The sequence below is a fragment of the Schistocerca cancellata genome, chromosome 3 (genome assembly GCF_023864275.1).
Source record: "Schistocerca cancellata isolate TAMUIC-IGC-003103 chromosome 3, iqSchCanc2.1, whole genome shotgun sequence".
Lineage (NCBI taxonomy): Eukaryota > Metazoa > Arthropoda > Insecta > Orthoptera > Acrididae > Schistocerca > Schistocerca cancellata.
In genome coordinates this window covers 510,978,966-511,002,462 of record NC_064628.1, presented here as the reverse complement: position 1 = coordinate 511,002,462, position 23,497 = coordinate 510,978,966, and positions in this window count along the sequence as shown.

The window sequence follows — 23,497 nt, the reverse complement described above, 5'->3', positions numbered from 1 at the left end:
AGCCGACGTACCACACAATGACCAGTGAACGTCCAGCAGACCATTTTAACTCGGTCGTTTACTTATGTGGCACCTATACGAAGGAAAAAACCTTTCACACGTCTCCACTGCATATTGTCGTTTCAACGTGTGGACTTAGTGTGTAGGTGTTTGTCACAGCTACACTACAGTGCAGGTCGAGTAACTCATCGCTACACCCCACTGAAATAGATATGTATGACTTACTGTTCAAATATTTCCAATTTTTTCGAATTTCCCTCTCGCTTTGTTTAGATCCACACGGTACGGTTGTCAAGACTTATACAGGGTGAACACTAATAAAGCCGACAAATTGCAGGGACGGATTCCTGACTACAAATAGAGGAAGAATGGGTCTACGAACATAACCATGATAGATGGCGCTGACGAATGACAATTCCTATGACGACGTAACGCGTGTTTCATGTGTGTTGACGGCTGTGTAATTGACGCAGCGTACTGTAAGCAGCAGAATGGCGCGGTGGTCATATCGGGAACAAGCCGAGATGGTGTTTGTTTACGCCCAAGCAGATGGAAACGGTCGAAGGGTAGCATGGTTATACCAAAATAAGTACCTCAGAGACACCAACCACATAACACAACATGTGGACCGGGTTCTACAAGATACTGGGACGAATCCAAGTACAAGCTCCAAATCTGGTGTACGCAGTCCGCCGCCTTTCCTTCTGAAAGGATGCATGATAACACAAACGCACAAAGAGGACTTGAAATGTTGTGTTATGAGGTTGGTGTTTGTGAGGGATTTTATATATATATATATATATATATATATATATATATATATATAGCCATGCTGCTTCTCGACCGTTTATATCTGCTTGACCGTCCACAGACACTATTTCGGCTATTTCCGACATGAATACCGGACCATTCTGCTGTTTACAAGTACACTGGGTCAATCACATAGCCTGCAGTTCACAAGGAACACACGGCACTTGGTCAGAGGAATTGTCATTCTCCAGCGCTATCTACCGTGGCAACCACGCATTTCCAGACGCATGTTCACTGGACCTTTTTTCCTTCATTTCCAGTCAGGAACCCATCTCTGCAGTTTGTCGCGTTCATTAATGTTCACGCTGTATTGAGTGTATCCAAACTCTACATAATAGGCTTACATAATTTTACTAGTAAATGCGATAAATTAAAATTAGCTCCAACCTCCCGCTTCTCTGTCCTAGACAATACGGTTTTTGGTAGTTTTACCTGGCTTTTAAAGCAAATGGCAGACCTGGAAATGGTGTCCCAGTGGAGAACGTTCTGAAACAACCCCGTGTTACCGCTTACAGCTTAGGATTTGCCTGAAACGAACCGATCTCTGCACTCGGCAGATATCTAAAACAGCTCCGCCCCTTCCCCATGCTCACATGAGTTTCTGTATCCTATTAACTGCTGTTAAATTTTCATCCTTCTTTACTGTGCCATGTTAGTATCATTCATTGCAACTAGCAAATTACATTTTCCACGGATGGAAACGATGCATATTCTGCAGCTGAATGCAGGTAATTCCTGGAGAATTATTGTTTGTACATACAATTTCACTTCAGAGAGTGCATCATAAGAGTACCAATTGTACCTGACTGCTAAGTCATAAACTGAAGAATATGCACCTATCAGAAACACTAGTTAGTCTTTGAAAATCGAGATGTAGCCCGAAAGTACGGAGGAATAACGTAGATAAAATACAGAGATGGAAGACAGTGGATTGATATTGACGTATTTTCAGTTAAGAAATTTCATTACCAGTCGAACTGTGGCCCGTCTGTAAGATATTTTCTTCTTGTCTCTACGGTAATTATAGATTACTTAATGATTGTGAATAAAATCTGTCTTGTTCTATGATGTATGACAATTTCCTTGATCCCGCTAATATTTTGTTGATTTTGGAAATGAGCGGTGCTTGGACACGTTTCTTGTCATTGTCATGCGATGCAATTTTTACTCTTACCCGTTCAGTTCGCTCCACTGGAAAATTGGCTCACGATTCTAGTGTTTTTTACTGTTTATTTGTTCTCTGAATTTTTGTTAGCTGACCGTGTCGTTACATTTCAAATATTTTCGAATTTTTTTTTCTTTTTTTTTTTTTACTTTCCCTCTTGCTATGTTTAGACCCATATGCTACGGTAGCAAAGTAAACCGTTGCAGAAAACTTCAATAAGTAGTTGTTCTCATTTCTGTTTCTACGCATTTCTTTTGTCTATGCTTAAACCCCTTTGTGAATTAGCCTGTCTTAGTTATTTCCAGGTTCATTGCATTCAGCTGAGGTTCACCATCGGCACTGATTTCCTTTCGCTGCTCAATTTTTTCATTGCCTTTACAAAAAACTCATATTTCCATCGGTAGAAATAGATAATGGGGCATTCTTGTTCTTCATTCTTTTGTTCCTTCAATTTTTTGGCTTTGCACGATAAGCACGTTTCTTTCTTGAAACTGATCACCTGATACTACAATTTTTATGTATATTCGTTCCTATATGCGTCTATACAAAATCGATTCGGAACTCACTAGACGATGCCGTGTCAGTTGAATAAGAAGGCTGTATCAGCGATGTTTTCTGTGCTGAGACACGTAACAAATAACAGGTTTTGGAGCAGCCAGTTCAGTAGCGCCATTTTGAGGTTATTCTGGTGCTCTGCAAGCAGTGACGTCACGAGTAGTAGCTCGACACAAAAGCTCGCGGGCCGGTGACGTCTAGCGAAAGTCCATGACTCATGATGGCGGCGGTACGTCTTCGCCATCGCTAAGAACGAATCGTGCTGAATGCAGAACGTACCATCAGTCGACATTTCTTTGTGTGAAACTGTCTCTTGGAAACTGTCATCCGTGCATCATGTCTTCGGCTGAAATACTAGATGCATATGTTACCGGCTTTGTGTGAAATCCGGCATTCCCGTCGAAGTATGAAAAGATTATTTTATACATTGCCTAGGTATTGTATACTTTGCCAGACTGTCTGCTGGCAAGGTGTATAATAAGACTAATTCCGCCATTTTTTCCCCTCCACCACTGTTTGCGGTGGTGTTTGGGTTTTTGTTTAATGGTTGCAAAGACAGCATATTGTTGCATCATGTTCGGCTACCACGCTACGGCTATCACCATAATAGTTCTCCAGTGTCAAACGGGTTAAAATAAGGAGAGATGGGGTAGGTAGGGTTACCCATGCTGAGTACAAGCATTGGCTGAAGAGAGGGAGGATGCGAAATTTCATTCGTTAAGCATACCTACATGGCGGCAAACCAGCCGATCGTTTTAACTTTACACTCATTATCAGTTGTATTCACACATAGAAGAAGATCCACCAGATCATTTTACTACATGTACCTATCAAAATGAACGATTTCCAGATTGTCCTCACCGGACTGGCGGTTTTATTTAGATCAAAACATGGTATCAAAGTAGTTTCAGGTTTGGCAGTTTAAGCATATTCACTAAAAATAAAATTGTACACTTAATGTCAGGCCGAGCCTTTCTTTCTCTCACATAATATCATATTAACGAGACATTTAGGTCTGGCTAAACGCTGTATATTTCGTTTTTTAGTTTTGCATATTCCAGAATACACACCTGTCATGATTTTAAACAATCGTTACACTCAGTAGCGCAGATTTCTTCAGTTATCACGACTGTCGAAGGGAATTTCGTCAATGGATATCACACTTCAATGATAATGTTACTTACAACGCCGGTACTCTGTCTCCATAAATTATTTATTTCTTTTGGGAAAAATTATTAAATAACATATTTTAGGGTCATTATTGGCTAAATGAATAATGTTCCAATTAGAAACAATTAATTTCTTATTGTCCCCTAAAGTATTCCTCGCCAACTTAAGCATATCAGGTGGATCAAGGAAAAGTAGACAGAACTGTGCATATGAATAACATTAAAAGTACTACATAAAGGGAATGGGTCCAGAGAACAACAAAGTGCAGTTGCCACCGCAGAATACAACTTTGACTCCCACAGACTCTGCAGAGCAATGCATTTCCTCATCAGATTTACTCTTTGAGCTCCACTAATGCTTGCAATTAAAACCATCCGACAGGCAGTTTCCAACTGCCATTTACGCCCACAAACATGAAAACTATTGCCTCCTTTGCTAAAAATAAACTATATGCTTCAGTACAAGAGCCCATTCCAACACAGCCAAAGTATTTATGACCACCAGATTCCATGTGCTGCCCTACTACAATCTCATCCATTATCAGACTACAAAGTTAAACAGGATAGTCTGAGCTGCTTGAGGCGGATTTCACTCTCAAAAGTTCAAAAACCTCACTTGTGAAACCAGATGCCCCATCTACGCTTTGGCACCACTTGCTTATTGTTCGAGTATGTGGCAAAGAAGTATCAAATGTGGCCCTGGCGTAATAATAAGCTCTCGGTGAATAAAAGGTAAGGGTTAAAGCATAAGACGTCAAAGCTGCATCATATTTTCTACGAGCAACAGAACCTGCAGTCTTTGCAAACTGACGTGACAATTGCTCTCTTATTCCTGAATACCCTTTTTCGCACTGAACCACTTTCTTCACCTATATAGTTCTTCTCTTTCAGTGGCTTCGTTACATTATTCAAATTAATATTTTGCTTCTTGCGGCGAAAGTTTTTGTTTGCTAAGAAGCTTTATTTTCTTACGGTACTGCTTGTTTTCTTCACACTCTGTGTTCAACAGACGAGTAGTAGGGTCCTCATGTGATGTGTATGTATTGACAGGACCATCTTTTGGCAACACTAGAAAACATGGAATTCCAAAAGTATCAACAAATGTTACAAAATTTTTAATTCCGTGAAACACCATTTTTGGAACAATGGTGCCCAATCTCTATTCTGTGCTTCACAGATTGGTAGGTTGTTGGGATTAAAAGGGATCAATCTTCGAGGTCATCAGTCCTTTTGCTTCATAGATACGTAAGTATTCTGCACCTCTCCCCCCTCCCCCCCCCCCCACACACACACACTTTTCAGATGTTCACTTTCAACTCAGATGCTACTTTTTAGCATTTCACTTATGGTTTTTGTCACTACGCTGTTCAGAGTACGATTTTCAGTTACACTGGGGGTAACTGCGTGACGTCGCCTTTGTGAGTGATGGCGCGCCTCTTAAATCATTGGTTAGAATGAACCGTTGAAGATGACTTACTAACCGGTACATTAAGAGACGACGTTCCAAAGACTGTAATAGTATTTGGATGGTAAGCTAACAGGTCTTTGTTCTCGCATTTCATCTCATTAGGTAGTCTCAGTAAACATAAACTTAGCTATACGTAAACTTTGGCTTTATTGTTAACCTCGAATAAGTGAAACCGCTTATAATGATAGTCAGGTCAGGTCGAAACTGACTAATATGATTTACGAAGCTCTCAATGACAATTATCTGTGCTAGTTTCGACTGCCACCTTGAATGTACAGAGCGCCATATTCAGAACGAGCAAAAGACCCACCGGGTGATACAGAAAGTTAGAACGGATTTCAGTTATTTATTACTGACAAACTATAAAAGCTAGAAACACATTGCGCATGTCAGTGGATAGAGGAAGGTTCGAAGTTTTGACACAGCTGTACTGTTGTTAATTTGTAGCAACATGGCAACTACAGCACAAGATAAATAAGTTTGTGTGTTGGAACTTGTGCGATGTCAATTCATTGTTCAAGTGCGACGTGCATTCCGCCGTCGATTTAGCAAGAAGCCTCCTCTGCACAAGCAGTTCTCAGATTGACATACACAGTTTTTGGAAGCTGGTGGTCGGCCATACACATCTGATGAAAATATCGAACTTACACGAGATGCGTTAACACGGAGTTCGCGTAAGTCGACAAGACGGGCAGGCCAGAAACTTAAACTTCTTCAAATAACGGCGTGGCGTCTTCTGCAACGACGACTGCATGTGAAGACTTATAAGTCGCAGTTACTGCAGCAACTGTGTCCTGGCGCTGTAACAGAAGGTGTGAATTTTTCATTTCATTTCTCTAGGGTATGCTAGTGGACACATTCTCAGAACGACTTATCTTTTCGGATGAATCGTCGTTTCATTTTTCGGGTAAAGTAAAAAACTTTAATGTAAGAATTTGGGGGTCACAAAATCCTGGCGTCTTCGTCGAACATCAGAGACACTCACCGAAACTGAATGTCTTTTGTGCTGTTTCTTTTGTATCCCGCCTGGGAGGCGGCGCGTGGGTAGGAACGGGGAAAACGTAATACAAATAGGTATTGCAACAACATGGTTTACTGGTGCAAAACAAGGTGATAAACGATTACATATCTTTGTACGTAGGTGCGATGCTGAAGCGAAGTGTCCTGGCTGGCTGCACCAGATCAAACGGGGCTGAAGCAGTCGCGGAGCTCGTAGACCTCGACAGCGCCGGCTAGGGGGCGCTGTCGTCTGTGTCTCTCGTAGTGCCAACTTGAGAAACTATTCCGTAGCATCGTTGCTATCGATACCACAGTTTCTGTTCACAAAGTTCAAGGACCTTTCTTTTTTGTGGATGAAACAGTGATAGGAATGTCATATCTGGAAAAGATTTGTTGTTGCCTCAACTTCACGAAGATTCCGTTATATCATTTTTATGGCTGACAGCACCCTACAACTGTTTTACCTTGAGGTGCGGCGTTATCTTAACAACACCATCCCATAACGCTGAACTGGAAGAGGTGAAAAACAAGATCTTGTTTATTGCTTTTGGCCTCCAGGTCACCAGACCTCATACCTTGCGGTTTTTTCTGTTGGGGGTACACATAAAGCAGTCTTTGTCCACCTACTTTTCAGGAGCTGAGAAATCGAATTGTTGTGGCACTAATTTGAGATATCATGCGATCAGCTAATTTAGCGTTTTAATTTATTTTTCCTTTTCTTTATCGCATAATACAAATTTAAAGTTTGCTAAACTCAACAACAATGTGCTATTTATAGCCCACGTCTCATATTTGGAGTCCACGTAAGCTTGTTGCGTGCACATTAAATGTTTAGTAACGCTGGCTGTAGCATGTGATATGTTTTAAGCAAGACGGAATAATAGCATACGCCGCCTTGTCACGAGTGCAGGGGGTCTTGGGTAGACCTATATGAAAACTGCGCCAGGTGAAATTTGCGCCGATACAAAAATCTGTGAAATTTGCGCCACTTGTTCCTGAATCATGTGCTAACTGCACCATGTGAGGTCTCGTCTACCGAAGACGCTTCGTAAGCCCTCAGGGAGGTGCTGCGCCATCCTATCTGAGCCGCGTATATCCCGCCGTGCGAATGACCGGCAACGTAAACATCCTGCAGCCGCAAGAAGAGCGCCACCAGTGGTCGACATAACATTCTACAATACGCCCTCTTACTTACACACATTGCACTTTATCGTTTAAACCTTGCTTTTTCTTGTTGTATTCTCAATACCAAAACAAAATATCATGTTATACATTGTCACCTCCAAAAACTTGTTTTACGTAAGTTATTTTATGATGGATACTTTTACCTTTTAAAGTATATGTTACTTCATACACCATCTTATAACGCTCATACACCTTTCGTTTGGCGAATATGGCAATGACATATATGAAAGTAATTATAAGGAAAATTATTGTTTTCATGTTTCGAAGTAATATACAAAGTATGGCTGCATGGAGGACTAGGAGTGGGAGGAGAGGCTATGTACAGTTTTTGTCACATATATAAGTACATATTCTTGGCCTTTTTGTTAGTATGACAACGTGTCTTACTTAAATAATGTCTACCATATGCTGACTCACGGGTATGGACCATATTTTATATTACATTTATTTTAAATTAGGTTTTGTCAAGGGAAATAGTTACTATTTTTAAATTCAGTGTTTGTAAGTTTGTTTTGTGTTTTTCTTTGTAGTTCCTGAAGAGCCGGTCATAAGAACAAATTCTGTGACTGCGACCTATAAAAAATAAAATAAATTACGATCATTTCCGACTGTAAAAATTTTAGCATTACAGTTCTTATTCGAGCATCTTTAGTTCTCTTCATCAATAGTTGTTATTGCAGTACAACACCACACCAGAGACCTCGGCTGTCCTACCCGTCGTGCAAGTTGAGTTTTTGATAGGAGCTATATTTGACCTTTTCTCGATCTTTTATAGGCACAACTTGCAATGGGCGGTGTTAACGGAACACCACTTTATTTTGCCGACACTGTGTTTGCGTTATTATCTGCATGTCCAGATATTACTTTTTTGCCCTTATATTTGGTCTTTCTTGTGGGAGAACACTAGTAGGGAAAATATAGAATCCTCATGCAATCTTCGTAATGTATCACGAGAACAAAGTGCAAAATAAAATGAAGACTAAAAAGGGTCACAATCCATTACTGTAATACCGGTGACCGAAGCGAAAATTGGTTAACTTGCGAGGTTGACAAGTAACACCACTGCCCTGTGGCCCGTTTCTCCGCTGACGCACTTGTCAGCATTTTAGAACTCTCACCTTGCGTAATCAACTAATCACTGACGTCACTGATGTGGTTGCCGGCTGATTTGCACCCACGCTCGTGAAGCACAGCCGTCACGAGCAGTCGCTTTCGACCAGAAATTGCTAGTAAAACTGCCTTAAGCCCCATTTATACAACCAACTTTCTTGTCTCAATTGACTGCCCGAGACAAGCGAGTCTGCTGCAGCGCCCGTGGCGTTTTATTCATGTCTGAGTCTCGTCTGCTTCGAGCAGTCTAGTTCGTTAGCACGTCAGAGCCAAAATTGTGCTGTGATAGCCATCTCCTGTACAGTTTGGCACCTGAACAGTGAATGTGAGGTTATGTGGGGCTATCCTTTTAATGAAAATATCTAAATATAGTAATAAAATGTAGAAACATGTAATGATGATAGGTTTTATTAATGATTAAAGCAGAATTTGCAGTGGAAATTCTTTTCGAAGCACATGTGATAAATTCTTTACACACCTGAGAACTGAAAGAATAGGAAGAATGTCATTAAAACACTTTTTTGTTCGAGAAAATATATACTTGCAAACACATCAAACAATATCAATAACGCAGAAATAACGCATTTTTGGTTTATCCTTTGTATCTTGTTTTCTTCCTAAGTGCCGAATAACATCGAAAATTACACTCTGGCCATTAAAATTGCTACACCACGAAGATGACGTGCTACAGACCCGAAATTTAACCAGCAGGAAAAAGATGCTGTGATATGCAAATGATTAGCTTTTCAGAGCATTCACACAAGGTTGGCGCCGGTGGCGACACCTACAACGTGCTGACATGTGGAAAGTTTCCAACCGATTTCTCATACACAAACAGCAGTTGACCGGCGTTGCCTAGTGAAACGTTGTTGTGATGCCTCGTGTAAGGGGGAGGAATGCGTACCATCACGTTTCCGACTTTGATAAAGGTCGGATTGTAGCCTATCGCGATTGTGGTTTATCGTATCGCGACATTTCTGCTAGCGTTGGTCGAGATGACTGTTAGCAGAATATGGAATCGGTGGGTTCGGGAGGGTAATACGGAACGCCGTGCTGGATCCCAACGTCCTCGTATCACTAGCAGTCGAGATGACAGGCATCTTTTCCGTATGGCTGTAACGGATCGTGCAGCCACGTCTCGATTCCTGAGTCAACAGATGGGGACGTTTGCAAGACAACAACCATCTGGACGAACAGTTCGACGACGTTTGCAGCAGCAAGGACTATCAGCTCGGAAACCATGGCTACCGTTACCCTTGACGCTGCAAAGCAGACAGGAGCGCCTGCGGTGGTGTACTCAACGACGAACCTGGGTGCACGAATGACAAAACGTCATTTTTTCGGATGAATCCAGGTTCTGTTTACAGCATCATGATGGTCGCATCCGTGTTTGGCGTCATCGCGGTAAACGCACATTGGAAGTGTGTATTCGTCATCGCCATACTGGCGTATCACCCGGCGTGATGGTATGGGGTGCCATTGGTTACACGCCTCGGTCACCTCTTGTTCGCATTGACGGCACTTTGAACAGTGGACGTTACAGTTCAGATGTGTTACGACCCGTGGCTCTACCCTTCATTCGCTCCCTGCGAAACCCTACATTTCAGCAGGATAATGCACGACCGCATGTTGCAGGTCCTGTACGGGCCTTTTTGTATACAGAAAATGTTCGACTGCTGCCCTGGCCAGCAAATTCTCCAGATCTCACACCGAGTGAAAACGTTTGGTCAATGGTGGCCGAGCAACTGGCTCGTCACAATACGCCAGTCACTACTCTTGATGAACTGTGGGATCGTGTTGAAGCTGCATGGGCAGCTGTACCTGTACACGCCATCCAAGCTCTGTTTGACTCAATGCCCAGGCTTATCAAGGCCGTTATTACGGCCAGAGGTGGTTGTTCAGGGTACTGATTTCTCAGGATATACGCACCCAAATTGCATGAAAATGAAATCACATGTCAGTTCTAGTATAATATATTTGTCCAATGAATACCCGTTTATCATCTGCATTTATTCTTGGTGTAGCAATTTTAATGGCCAGTAGTGTATTTTTCTAGTCAAATAATGGACGTTTATCTCTTTGCAGTCTTATTTATACATGGTGTAGGCTTTTCCTCCATAAAAAGTAAATACCTTTTCTGGCGTCAGTTGTATCGTATTTCTTGCAGGAGAACACTATTATGAAAAAATATCAGGGCCTTGTTTAACTTTTAAGTGTGTAAAAAAAAGCAAGCAACGAAATAAAGATTAAGAAGACACGAAAGAACAGGATCTATTTCTATAATAGGAGCCAGCTGGACCACAATGCCGATGTAAATAGACTGCGCGTCTTAGTCCCTTGTTTCTGCACATGCGCCGTGTACAGCATACTGGGAAATTTAGAACACCACGATCGGCACAATCTATAGATCACTGACGTCATAGACACACTCGCGTTGTGGACGGTTGTTGACTTACACGCAGGCACGAAAGGTGTGCGCACTTTGAATAGTCGATTTTGACCAGAATGTTGCTCGTGCAAAACTGCCAATGCTCGATGGCAGAGGACTGGTATGTGCGTCACGCCCTCCCTCTGGCGGGGCCTGTACTCGGAAGTGCGCGGGGCACGTGGCGCCCGCGGAGCGCTCGGCTTTGCGCAAGGAAGCACTCGCCGCCGCGCCAGCCGGATGCCGCTTACTTCACTTTCTCCCGGACGGGCCGGTCCGAGCAGAACGCCGTACCCGTGCCCACTGACGTCACCGTGCATCGCACTCTGCCCCTGCGTGCGAGTGGCTCGTTGCAGACACACGGACTGGACTTGACTAAATGGGTGAGCACAAAGAGCGAAGACACGCGAGTGGAGACGGTTCTCCTCTGAAAGATAAACTACTCAACAAGTAATCTGATTTGATCCATTATAAATGGTCCTGAAAGCCTGCGACTGTGAAAACAATAGGTTTATTTATAAATAACTCATCTGCTACCAGTCACGATTTTCTTCATTTCATTTTTCACACGACGTGTTTCCGGAAAGAATTCCCATTTTCAAGTGCGTTTTTTGTGTTTGTTATGTCATTCCTATGTGATGTTGTCGATGTGTGAGATTCTGCTTAATTTCGTTGACTTTACTGCAGTATTTAAGAAAACACGCGATTTTTAGTTGGTTATCGATCTTTTAGTGAAGTTAGTGGCGAAATTTAGAAGAATTTGTACTTACAGTTTCCTTATGGTCCATTCGTGCAGTCTCTCATACACACTAAACATCACACACAGTTTGTTGTACACTTTCAGACATCGAAAACATTTTACATAAATAAAACAGTGACACAGATGTTCTTACAAGTAGTCAACAGAGATGGCATTATAGGTCTTCCACAGAGTATGACATGCTTGTGGACAGAGGTTATTTACGTTGACAATTCGGATCATAATTTACTTATTTCTATTTTACAATTGTGATTATTTCTATGTGTTACTATTTTTATTTAAGTGTACTATCGAAACATCTGAAGAAATTCACTGATTCAATTTCAAGGAAACTGTAAGTACAACAAATTGTATACCTCTTTCTAGACTCTTTCAGCCACAGGAAATCACTACGTATAGCGACCTGTGTAAATGACAAGGGCAACCCGCCATAGGTCGCTCTCCGAAACAGTCGCAACTTTGCTTGGTGAAAAATGGTGAAAATAAAACGACGCCTATTTTATCTTATTGACGCCATCATCGATTCAGGATCGAGCTGATAAAACAGTTCGTAGAACGAAAACGAAACAACAGCTGTATTTCAATAAGTTCTTATTTAGTTTTCCTTAAGCTACCAGTTTCGGCACTTATGCAGACTGTGAGTGAATGTACCACAAAGCTGTCTGTTGTCTAAGCGTTGGGGTAATCATTTCAGAAAAAGATGGGAAATCCAGATTTATTTGATGGGTCCTGTTGTGTTGCACCAACATTTATGGCACATTTGTTCAGAGTGTGCATAGAGACCTGAGGATGGCACCAGTGAAGTGCCGACACTGTTAGCTTAAAGAAACATAAATACGAATTGATTGAAATAGGGCTGTAGTCTGGTTTTTGTTCCACACACTATTTTTCCTTAGGTTCCAATATTCAGTAGTTTCCAAGAAAATTGCAGTCAACGATTTGACACTGTTTCATCACTCGCATCCGTGGAGTTATACCAAACGAGTCGGTAGCAAAGTGGTTAAGAGGATAGCCTCGAATTTTTGTGCTCATTCTTCAAATCCAGGAGTATGTTTCTTTTTTCTTTTAGTGTTGTGGAAGCATCTGACATCGATGACATCATTTTTTTTTTTGGACAACGAGAAATACAATGGAATCATTTCCAAAAGAAATAAACATTTCAAATCTTATTAAAAACAGAGTTTATCATCACAGATCTTATATAACCATATATATTTTACAGTAATTGAAAATGAACAGTATATAAATTCTAGTCTTTCAGTTTTTGCTTTGATTTTTACTTTTATGCTTCAATATGAACCAGTGTATCCCCGGGAGTGATATATTTCACAAAAACATTCAAAGCATAAAAATTCAAAGCACCACGAGCAACGAAAGAAGACACATATGCCACAGTCAGATTTTTAGTGTGAACATAATTAGGAAAAGCAACGTCGCTAAGGTTGCTAAACACCTCGCAATATCTCCGCAATTTCGCAGCAAACAAAGCACATCAAAGATTCTTCTGAAAGCTGGATCCTGTGATGGATTAAGGATCCAAGCGTCTATTTTATTAATTGCATTGCTTCTACCCATGATTTCCGTTTGCTGTGAGATGAGAATAGTGCCCTTTTGTAATGAGCGAATGCAGTTATTCTCCTATCACTAAAAGCATGTGTCTTAGTGATGACAGAATGGCCTAAACTTCGGCGAAATCACACTAATGAACACGTCGATATTCCTGTTTATTGACAACTATGCCGTTGTATGAGGAGGGATAGCTTTGACCATCCCACGACTCAGTACTGCACAGAATGTCTCCTTTTTTTTTTACATAAGGTCGAAGTTTTTTTGTAATATTTCCCGATTTTGTGGCTGTTATGATGCCGTTCCATTAATTAGTTTACAGCTTATTGGAGTCGAGGACCTAATTTGCCACTGACTTCTCGGAGACAAATAAAAACTTTTCCAAACAGTTTTCCGCGCTGAGGAACCACTTGATTTCTTTGAAAATCAAAATTTGCTTCCTACAATAATCGCTTAACTGTTGCTGCTGTCGCGCAGACTCTCAAATTCACTGGTAGTTTCAGCGTGATCAGCAAGACACAGTTCTTGATTAAAATGTGACAAAAATCTTCTTTTTTCAAATAAGATTCTTGCTTTCATTCCTCTGTTCAGCGGCGTTTCCGTTATCATATTTCTCATGTGAATAGGGTTTCGTCAGTTCATACACATTCGGCGCAGGTTTCCTCGTTGTTACAAGCGATCCCTCGAACGAATCAAAAAACTCGTCCATTTCTTCCGCGTCACAAGCCGAAGATCGATTCGGGGTGAACGTGAATTGATCGATTTGTGTCTGCTCGGTAGTTTTACAGAGGCTAGAAATAATGGACTTCTGGTTACTATAGCAGCGGCCTCATTGCTGTCGGCAAGTTTTGAGTTCAAAACCTCCAACACCTGGAACGATTCTTTCAAGAGGAAACACAGAATTTTGCAATGTCACGCAACCAATGCATCAGCACCAAAGGTAAGATGAATTATTGGGAAGAGCAAGATTTTTTCAACTTGAAACCTCTATTGTAACTCCTGAATGCTGATTTCGTTATGAGTACAGATGGAACAGAATGTATCACATCTCTAGTAAGAGAACGTTATCGTTTGAGGCGAGAAAATTACATAAATAGCTGTCGGCCAAATAAAAAAAAGAAGCCTATCTTTAGTTTTTGGACAAAGTTTTGCGAACTTACGTAAAAATGGAGCCGTTCTGTACATTATTGGCTCGTGGGGTGAGCAAATCTCTCTCTCCTTATACGATGGGCCTGATTGTCGATGACATCGGAATATTGACGCGTTCATTAAAAGTAATTTCGCCGAAGCGTATGCCGTTCTGCGTACTTTTTACTAACAGGTAAAGAATTATAAGGGGCAGTCAAAAAGTTTCCGTTTGCCGCCGTTGCTGCAGCCTATAAGCTACCCCGCGCGACTCTTATGCAGTTGTATAAGTACTGACCTGTAGGCATTACAGGAGTGACCTATTTTCTTCCTACAGTAAACGAAATCACAAACAGAAGCGATGCAATCAATAAAATACACATTGAATCCGTAACAAACTGCAGGCTTCAACTTCCGCGAAAACGTTTTGACATGCTTGGTTTGCCGCGAAATTGTCGTCAGATCGCGGTATGTTTAGTAATGTTAACGACGTTGGTTTCCCTAATGACGTTCATGGTGAAAAATAGTGTGGTATATGCGCCTGCACACGTTGCTCGTGGTGCTTCAAATATTTTACTTTCAATTATTATGTAAAAGATATCCCCTGATTAATAAACTGGTTCTCTTGAAGTATGAAAGTAAAATTCAAAGCAAAAATTGAAATACTAGAATTAATATGTTCATCATTTTCATTTACTGTTAAATGTATAACGTTATATAAGATTTGCGATGATAAAATATATTTTCAATATGACATAATTCAATATGATATATTTCTTTTCCAAAAAAGTAATTCCATAGCTCTTATCCATGTCACAAAAAATATTAGTGCCGCTGATGTCACATACTTTCGCGACAACCAAAGAAAGAACAAACATACGATTGGATTTGAACACGAAGATCAAAAATTTGAAACTGTGTTCCAAGACGCAAAGCTACTGACTCGCGTTCTAACTGATAAAGCAGGGGCAAAACTTCGTCTGTAATTTTCTCGGAAATTACTGAGTGTTGGCACATGAGCTACAACAGGTGTCCTTTCATTTTCACCCTTCTTTCACGAAACGAAGTTCGATTGTGTCACAGAATGACCTATGGTGGGTTTCCCCTGCGAGATAAAAGGAAAGTTGACTGTGATATCCGCTGGCATGGTCCACATTGAGTACGCTTGGGACGATTTGAATATTGCTCTTCGCCTTCACAGGAACCCTATTCACACGTCGAGAGAAACAGTTGCGGGCACCAACTTTGCGACCAGGGCACCAACTTTGCGACCACCTGCTGAAGAGGATCCAAGTAAGTCACATAGCGGGGCGGAGAAACACGTTTTTAATGTTACGCAGCACCAGTTTACATTTCACTAGGAATGGAAAGATATGGACTTTGAGATAGACTGCTTCTCTTTTGATTATTGTACAGTTTACATTTTACAGTACAGTTATTTTCATTTCTTTCTTAAAGCTTACTCCTTCATTCCCTGCTCATCTTGAGTCAAAGCCCACACACATTGGAAGATAGACATATCCGAAGGAACATTGCCTCGTAGTTTGGAATAACTCGGGAACTGCAGTATCGTATGTATCCACCGACACTGGGCCAACGAATTTCAAGTAAAATGTCCTCCCTGGATGGGAATATACTTAATGGATGAAGTACAGGCTGTAGACACATGGTTGACTACAAACGAAAGTTTGGGTCTGGACCTACATCTTGCTTGGGTAGCCTCATGGTAAGGCGACTGTTCACGATAAGAGGGAAATATAGGTTCGTGTCCCGATCAGGCATAAATTTTCATTGTTGTAATTCCATTATGCAGCTCATTATTGTCTATATTCTCAACTGCGAAAACATTTTATGTATTTCATAACGGGTCTAGTCGCCGCAGTGCATCGTAATTCGGAATGCCTCAGGTACTGTAATATCGTAACTATAGTTTTGCTACTGGGACGGCAGTTGTTGCTGGGAGAATAACAAGACAGCTGTGGCACGCGGCTTTGTTGAATAATACCGAGGACGAACTGCGATGGCGGATGTTGATCACTCTAACGGACATGAACAGATGGGTAGAGGTCTTGAGGAGCAAACTTCCCAGCAGCCTGATAGCAAATATTATAATCCCAAAACCGATGGATATTATGTTCCTTGAACTAGAGAAGACTTAGGATTTGCCTAATGACAGATTACATTGTCGGGTATTTAGTCGAATACTGTTCAATATCTAGCTTTTCATACAAAGTAAATATACTGTACATCACTGTGACTGGTATATTAGACTAAAACTGTCACAGTTTCGTATGTATTTCCTCACTCGTTTCTTCACAATTTACATTTAAAATCATCCGTCATATAGAAAATGACCATCTATCGTTATTTTTAATACGTGCGCAACAAATGAAGGGTAAGGATTTTTTTATTGTTTGGAGGACATATAACCGATCCAAAGATATCAGACTCGATCCTCAGTGATTCCTAGCACAGTCATAACTTTTTTCACATCTGACAATGTTTGCTATGTGAAAAGTGCCGAATTTAACCGTGCTTCGGAATCTGCGATGAACTGGTTGATGAATTAAAGAGGACCCGCCTCTTCGCCAGAATACAATTTTTGGTTTGTTTAATACCCATACATATTTTACCACAGTTGCTATCCTCAGTGGGTTTTTCCTTTTACTGTATCTGAATTATATACATGCAAATAATATGTCGGTTAGGAATATGTTACATCAGATACTGTTGTTGTCTACATTACGCATTTTGCTCTTTTTCACGCATGTAATTTAAACAACAACAAAATGTGGTATATTCCTAACCCACATAAAATTTGTGTTTATTGTATATACATGGTTATTATAAATGATTGAAGAGATTTCGCAGATTTTCTGTAGCTGTGTTGTGAGGCATGTCCTGAAAGTAAGTACTGTTTTGGAAAAAAACTCATAAAATATTTTATCAAAACAAAATTTATTTTTACAAGAAAGATCATTTCTTGAACTATTTTTCTGCATCGTTGCTACCATTGTTCAGACAGTTTTCATAGCGGGAAACCTACTTTCCTGTGCCGTTTTTAAAGGAAGATGCTACCAATGAAGAAAGCCACTGCTGAACACCGTTTTTTGCATCGTCATCGGTGTTAAAGTGCCTTCCTCCACATTCACGCTTCAAGTTCAACTACAAGTACTAATCAAAAAGTGAGAGATTGGAGGTGTACGGTGAGTAATCGAACTACTGCCAACCGAATTGTTGAATAATGTTTTCAGTGATACGAGCAGAATGGGGACGGGCGTTGCCGTGAAGTAGCGCAGCGCCGTAGCTGAGCACTCCGTGCCTTTTGTTTTGAACTGAGCGCCAAAGTTTTCTCAGAGTTTCATAGTATCGCAACGCATCGACGGTTTCACCTCTGGGAGAGAACTCAGTGCACATGTTTTCGTGCTGACAGTTTTTGTTTTTTGAGAGATCGTTCAAAAATATGTGTGAAATCTTATGGGACTTAACTGCTAAGGTCATCAGTCCCTAAGCTTACACACTACTTAACCTAAATTATCCCGAGGACAAACACACACACCAATGCCCGAGGGAGGACTCGAACCTCCGCCGGGACCAGCCGCACAGTCCAAGACTGCAGCGCCCTAGACCGCACGGCCATGAGGGATCGTGAGTGATTATTCTCCATCGACTGTTGTTTTGACTCTGAAGTGACATGACAAACCCAAGTTTCATCACCAGTCACAATTTTGTTTTAAGAAAATGGTTCAAATGGCTCTGAGCACTATGCGACTTAACTTCTGAGGTCATCAGTCGCCTAGAACTTAGAACTAATCAAACCTAACTAACCTAAGGACATCACACACATCCATGCCCGAGGCAGGATTCGAACCTGCGACCGTAGTGGTCACGCGGTTCCAGACTGAAGCGCCTTTAACCGCACGGCCACACCGGCCGGCTTGTTTTAAGAATTCATCTCTCTCCTCACTGTATCGAATAAGTAATGTCAAAGCACTGTCAAGTTGCACCGTTTTGTGCGCAACCGTAAGCATTTTTGGAACCCACCGGGAACACAAGCTATTTGTGACAGTCTCATGTAAAACAGTTTTTGTAATTTGTGGAGATTCTTCGTAAAGCATTCTTATTACTAACCATCTGTTTTCACAAATTTTTTCATTCACTTTCTCAACCAAACCATCATTGACAACAGAAGGCCGCCTACTCCGCTCTCCGACTTCCTTACCTTTCCATCAGGCTTTAAATTTTCATCATAAATCTTTAAAAGTTGATGATGAATTTCAGCCGGCTTAAAAGTCTTCGCGTTCAAAAACTGTACTACAGAACGCACTTCACAGTCTGCAGGCTCAGAGATTGCCTTAAACATTTTGAACGATCACTAACAAATTGAAACGTCCCCTTTGAACAATTATACACGACTGTGCTTAAACTGACACACAATATTTTTTTAGCGCAACGCAATCTATCAAAAATCCCTGCAAAAGAATGGCCCTGAGTAACATTAAACCATACCTTTCAGAAATCACTTACCTCACAAAAATCTTCGTTACTCGAACTACTACAATACAGCGAGCGCCACTACTGCCAGCTAAATAAAAGATTCAAACTACAGAAGGCACTAACTACTGATAGGGATAGTTAGCAAATGAAAGATATTAATAGAGAACAAACAATGTATTTACTTTAATATCATCACAAGTCATAATATATGTAATTTCAAAACTCCGCCATCTCTCTCCTCACATCCACCACTGCTGGCGGCTCACCTCTAACTGCGCAACGCTACGCGCTGTTCACATCCAGCTATAGCAGTTCATGACAACAATGGCAGACAACAATGCAAACTAGCCACAGGCTGCACACAGCACAGCCAGTGATTTTCATACAGAGTGCTACGTAACGTTGCCAATAAGATAACATAAACAGCCTACTTACAAAATGTAAACACAACACAATCAGACTAATGGAGTCAGTGGAAAAATAGTAGGTCCTAAACCAGAGAGATGAGTGCGAATGTGGAAAACTGCAACACTAGTGTTGCGGTGGTGTAGAACGAAACGGTACTTACTTTCCGGGCACGCCTGGTACTTGACATGTTGTCACAGGGCTTTTCACACACATAGAAAAAAATCAAAAGTTGTGTTTGACGTATCGTATGAGATTTTGTGTGCCCCCTACTGATTCTACAGATATCAAATCGATAATCACCTTCCTCCCACGTTCTGGGCAGCATGTCCCTATTAATCTGTTCAAAAACACTCCCGACGAGCTTGCAGTTCTGGTAGGGTTGTTGGTGGAGGAGGCGTAAACACTGAATCTCTCACATAACCCCACACAAAAAATCGCTTAAGGTTATGTCGGGAGAGGGTCGACGCCATGACATGAACTGCTGATAATCAACTCTGTCACGCCCGTTCCATCGGTTTTTCAATTTCTTGTTTAAGAATTCACGAACATCATGATGGAAGTGAGATGGAGCACCATCTTTTTGGTAGATGAAGTGCACACTGTCCGTCTCCAATTGTGCCATGGGCCAATTTTCCAGCACGTCCAGATACACGTATCATGCAACAGTCAATCGTTTCTTCACTCGCTGCAGAGCGACCCGTTGATTTCCCCGTGCAGAGGCGTCCTGCTACCGTAAACTGCGAGTACCACCACATTCACACCATCATGGAGTTGGCAGCTGGTGGATCCTTGTTGAACTACGCTCTGAAGTGTCGTTGTACTGTTATGGTAGACTGATGTGAATGCACTTCAACACAACGTACGTTTTTTCGGTGCCTGTCGCCATCTTGCGAATTGCTCACTGCTGCTGTATTATGTCAGACATTTAAAGTGCGGTTGCAACAATATAAAATTTTTTGAGTTTTCTTACACGAGTTTTGAGTTTGTGAGAATATGTCAGTTAATGTAGCTAAGTGTAGTTATGAAATCGCTTCAATGATCTACATAACTCTGTATTTCAGAAACAATTAAAGGAAAAAGAAAACCAACTGAGCCGGCCAGAGTGGCCGAGCGGTTCTAGGCACTTCAGTCTGGAACCGCGCGACCGCTACGGTCGCATGTCCGAATCCTGCCTCGGGCATGGATGTGTGTGATGTACTTAGGTTAGTTAGGTTTAAGTAGTTCTAAGTTCTAGGGGACTGATGACCTCTGATGTTAAGTGCCATAGTGCTCAGAGCCAAAACCAACTGAGGAGTTCACAACTGTGGTGAGACATGTTTAGGTGTTAAAGGAAACAAAAAAATTGTGTTCGTGCAAAAAGGCGGATCCTCTTCAATTCATTTTTTTCTGCAAGCACTGGAACAGAGGTTAAAGTGCCATTATAATTACCCCTATAGCTGGCTGGGTAAGTCAGATCATAAGGTTAGAGGAATGCAAAGCCACAGCACCTCCAACAGTTTCGAACCTAATAAACCGCTGTGGTGTTCAGACTAACTTTCAGTTTGTGGACAGGCTTGCCTTTTAAATGACAATATATCTGTTTTGATATTTAAAACTCGATTTTATACAATTGCGAATGCAATTTTTAAAATTAATTTTCTTGGTTTGGATGCCTTTTTACAGAACGAGTTCAATTTTTAGTGAAACGAATTACTGATAATGTGAAGCAAGCGAAATTCATGTCTGACTGTACATGCACGACCTGTCATAAATAATGCTTTTGTTCCAATTTTAACATTGTCGATGCGGTGTTATAAGAGATTCAACATCATGCTGAAACGTCCCCTTTGGAACAACTTATACACGACTGTGCTTAAACTGACACACAATATATTTTAGCGCAACGCAATCTGACTATCAAAGATCCCTACAAAAGCATGGCCCTGAGTAACATTAAACTATACCTTTCAGAAATCACTTACCTCTCAAAAATCTTCATTACTCGAACTACTGCAATACAGCGAGCGCCACTACTGCCAGCTTAATATTCATAAGTGACATCCAGTATTACAAATTATCAAAACTCCGCCATCTTTCTCCCCACATCCACCACTGCTGGCGGCTCACCTCCAACTGCGCAACGCTACGCGCTGTTCACATCCAGCTGCCGCTGCCCAACACTACAATGGCAGACAACAATGCAAACTAGCACACAGAGCGCTACGTAACGTTGCCAACAAGAAAATATAAACAGCCTACTTACAATGTGTATCTAATGAAAGATACGCTTAGATGAACGACAGGGGAGCTCTCGATAACTCCGCAGCCTGCTCTGTCGAGAAGCTTCAAATGCGCCGTTTGGATTATTTTTCCTGATGCACATCCTGTCACAATCAACGCCGTTACGTGAGTTTCACTGCTCGTAAGTGTGGAATTTAACCTCAGGACTGGTCAGCCTCCATGGTTTCGAGATAGCATCGCTGCCAAAAAATGGTTCAAATGGCTTTGAGCACTATGGGACTTAACATCAGAGGTCATCAGTCCCCTAGAACTTAGAACGACTTAAACCTAACTAACCTAAGGACATCACACACATCCATGCCCGAGGCAGGATTCGAACCTGCGACCGTAGCGGTCGCGCGGTTCCAGACTGTAGCGCCTGAAACCGCGCGGCCACTTCGGCCGGCCATTCCTGCCCCTGGGGAGCTATTGTGTGTTTGCGTGTGTGTTCTACACTTCAAATTACAATAATGTAGACCTACAAAATATAACTGCGGCTTCTTAGCCTATGCGAAGTAAAGGCTTTTTCGGAATGTATGGAAACGAATTTGCACAGCTAAAAGTAGCCTGACAAGTGTGAAATACACACGGTCAACGTAATAGTGAAAGTACACTCCTGGAAATGGAAAAAAGAACACATTGACACCGGTGTGTCAGACCCACCATACTTGCTCCGGACACTGCGAGAGGGCTGTACAAGCAATGATCACATGCACGGCACAGCGGACACACCAGGAACCGCGGTGTTGGCCGTCGAATGGCGCTAGCTGCGCAGCATTTGTGCACCGCCGCCGTCAGTGTCAGCCAGTTTGCCGTGGCATACGGAGCTCCATCGCAGTCTTTAACACTGGTAGCATGCCGCGACAGCGTGGACGTGAACCGTATGTGCAGTTGACGGACTTTGAGCGAGGGCGTATAGTGGGCATGCGGGAGGCCGGGTGGACGTACCGCCGAATTGCTCAACACGTGGGGCGTGAGGTCTCCACAGTACATCGATGTTGTCGCCAGTGGTCGGCGGAAGGTGCACGTGCCCGTCGACCTGGGACCGGACCACAGCGACGCACGGATGCACGCCAAGACCGTAGGATCCTACGCAGTGCCGTAGGGGACCGCACCGCCACTTCCCAGCAAATTAGGGACACTGTTGCTCCTGGGGTATCGGCGAGGACCATTCGCAACCGTCTCCATGAAGCTGGGCTACGGTCCCGCACACCGTTAGGCCGTCTTCCGCTCACGCCCCAACATCGTGTAGCCCGCCTCCAGTGGTGTCGCGACAGGCGTGAATGGAGGGACGAATGGAGACGTGTCGTCTTCAGCGATGAGAGTCGCTTCTGCCTTGGTGCCAATGATGGTCGTATGCGTGTTTGGCGCCGTGCAGGTGAGCGCCACAATCAGGACTGCATACGACCGAGGCACACAGGGCCAACACCCGGCATCATGGTGTGGGGAGCGATCTCCTACACTGGCCGTACACCACTGGTGATCGTCGAGGGGACACTGAATAGTGCACGGTACATCCAAACCGTCATCGAACCCATTGTTCTACCATTCCTAGACCGGCAAGGGAACTTGCTGTTCCAACAGGACAATGCACGTCCGCATGTATCCCGTGTCACCCAACGTGCTCTAGAAGGTGTAAGTCAGCTACCCTGGCCAGCAAGATCTCCGGATCTGTCCCCCATTGAGCATGTTTGGGACTGGATGAAGCGTCGTCTCACGCGGTCTGCACGTCCAGCACGAACGCTGGTCCGACTGAGGCGCCAGGTGGAAATGGCATGGCAAGCCGTTCCACAGGACTACATCCAGCATCTCTACGATCGTCTCCATGGGAGAATAGCAGCCTGCATTGCTGCGAAAGGTGGATATACACTGTACTAGTGCCGACATTGTGCATGCTCTGTTGCCTGTGTCTATGTGCCTGTGGTTCTGTCAGTGTGAGCATGTGATGTATCTGACCCCAGGAATGTGTCAATAAAGTTTCCCCTTCCTGGGACAA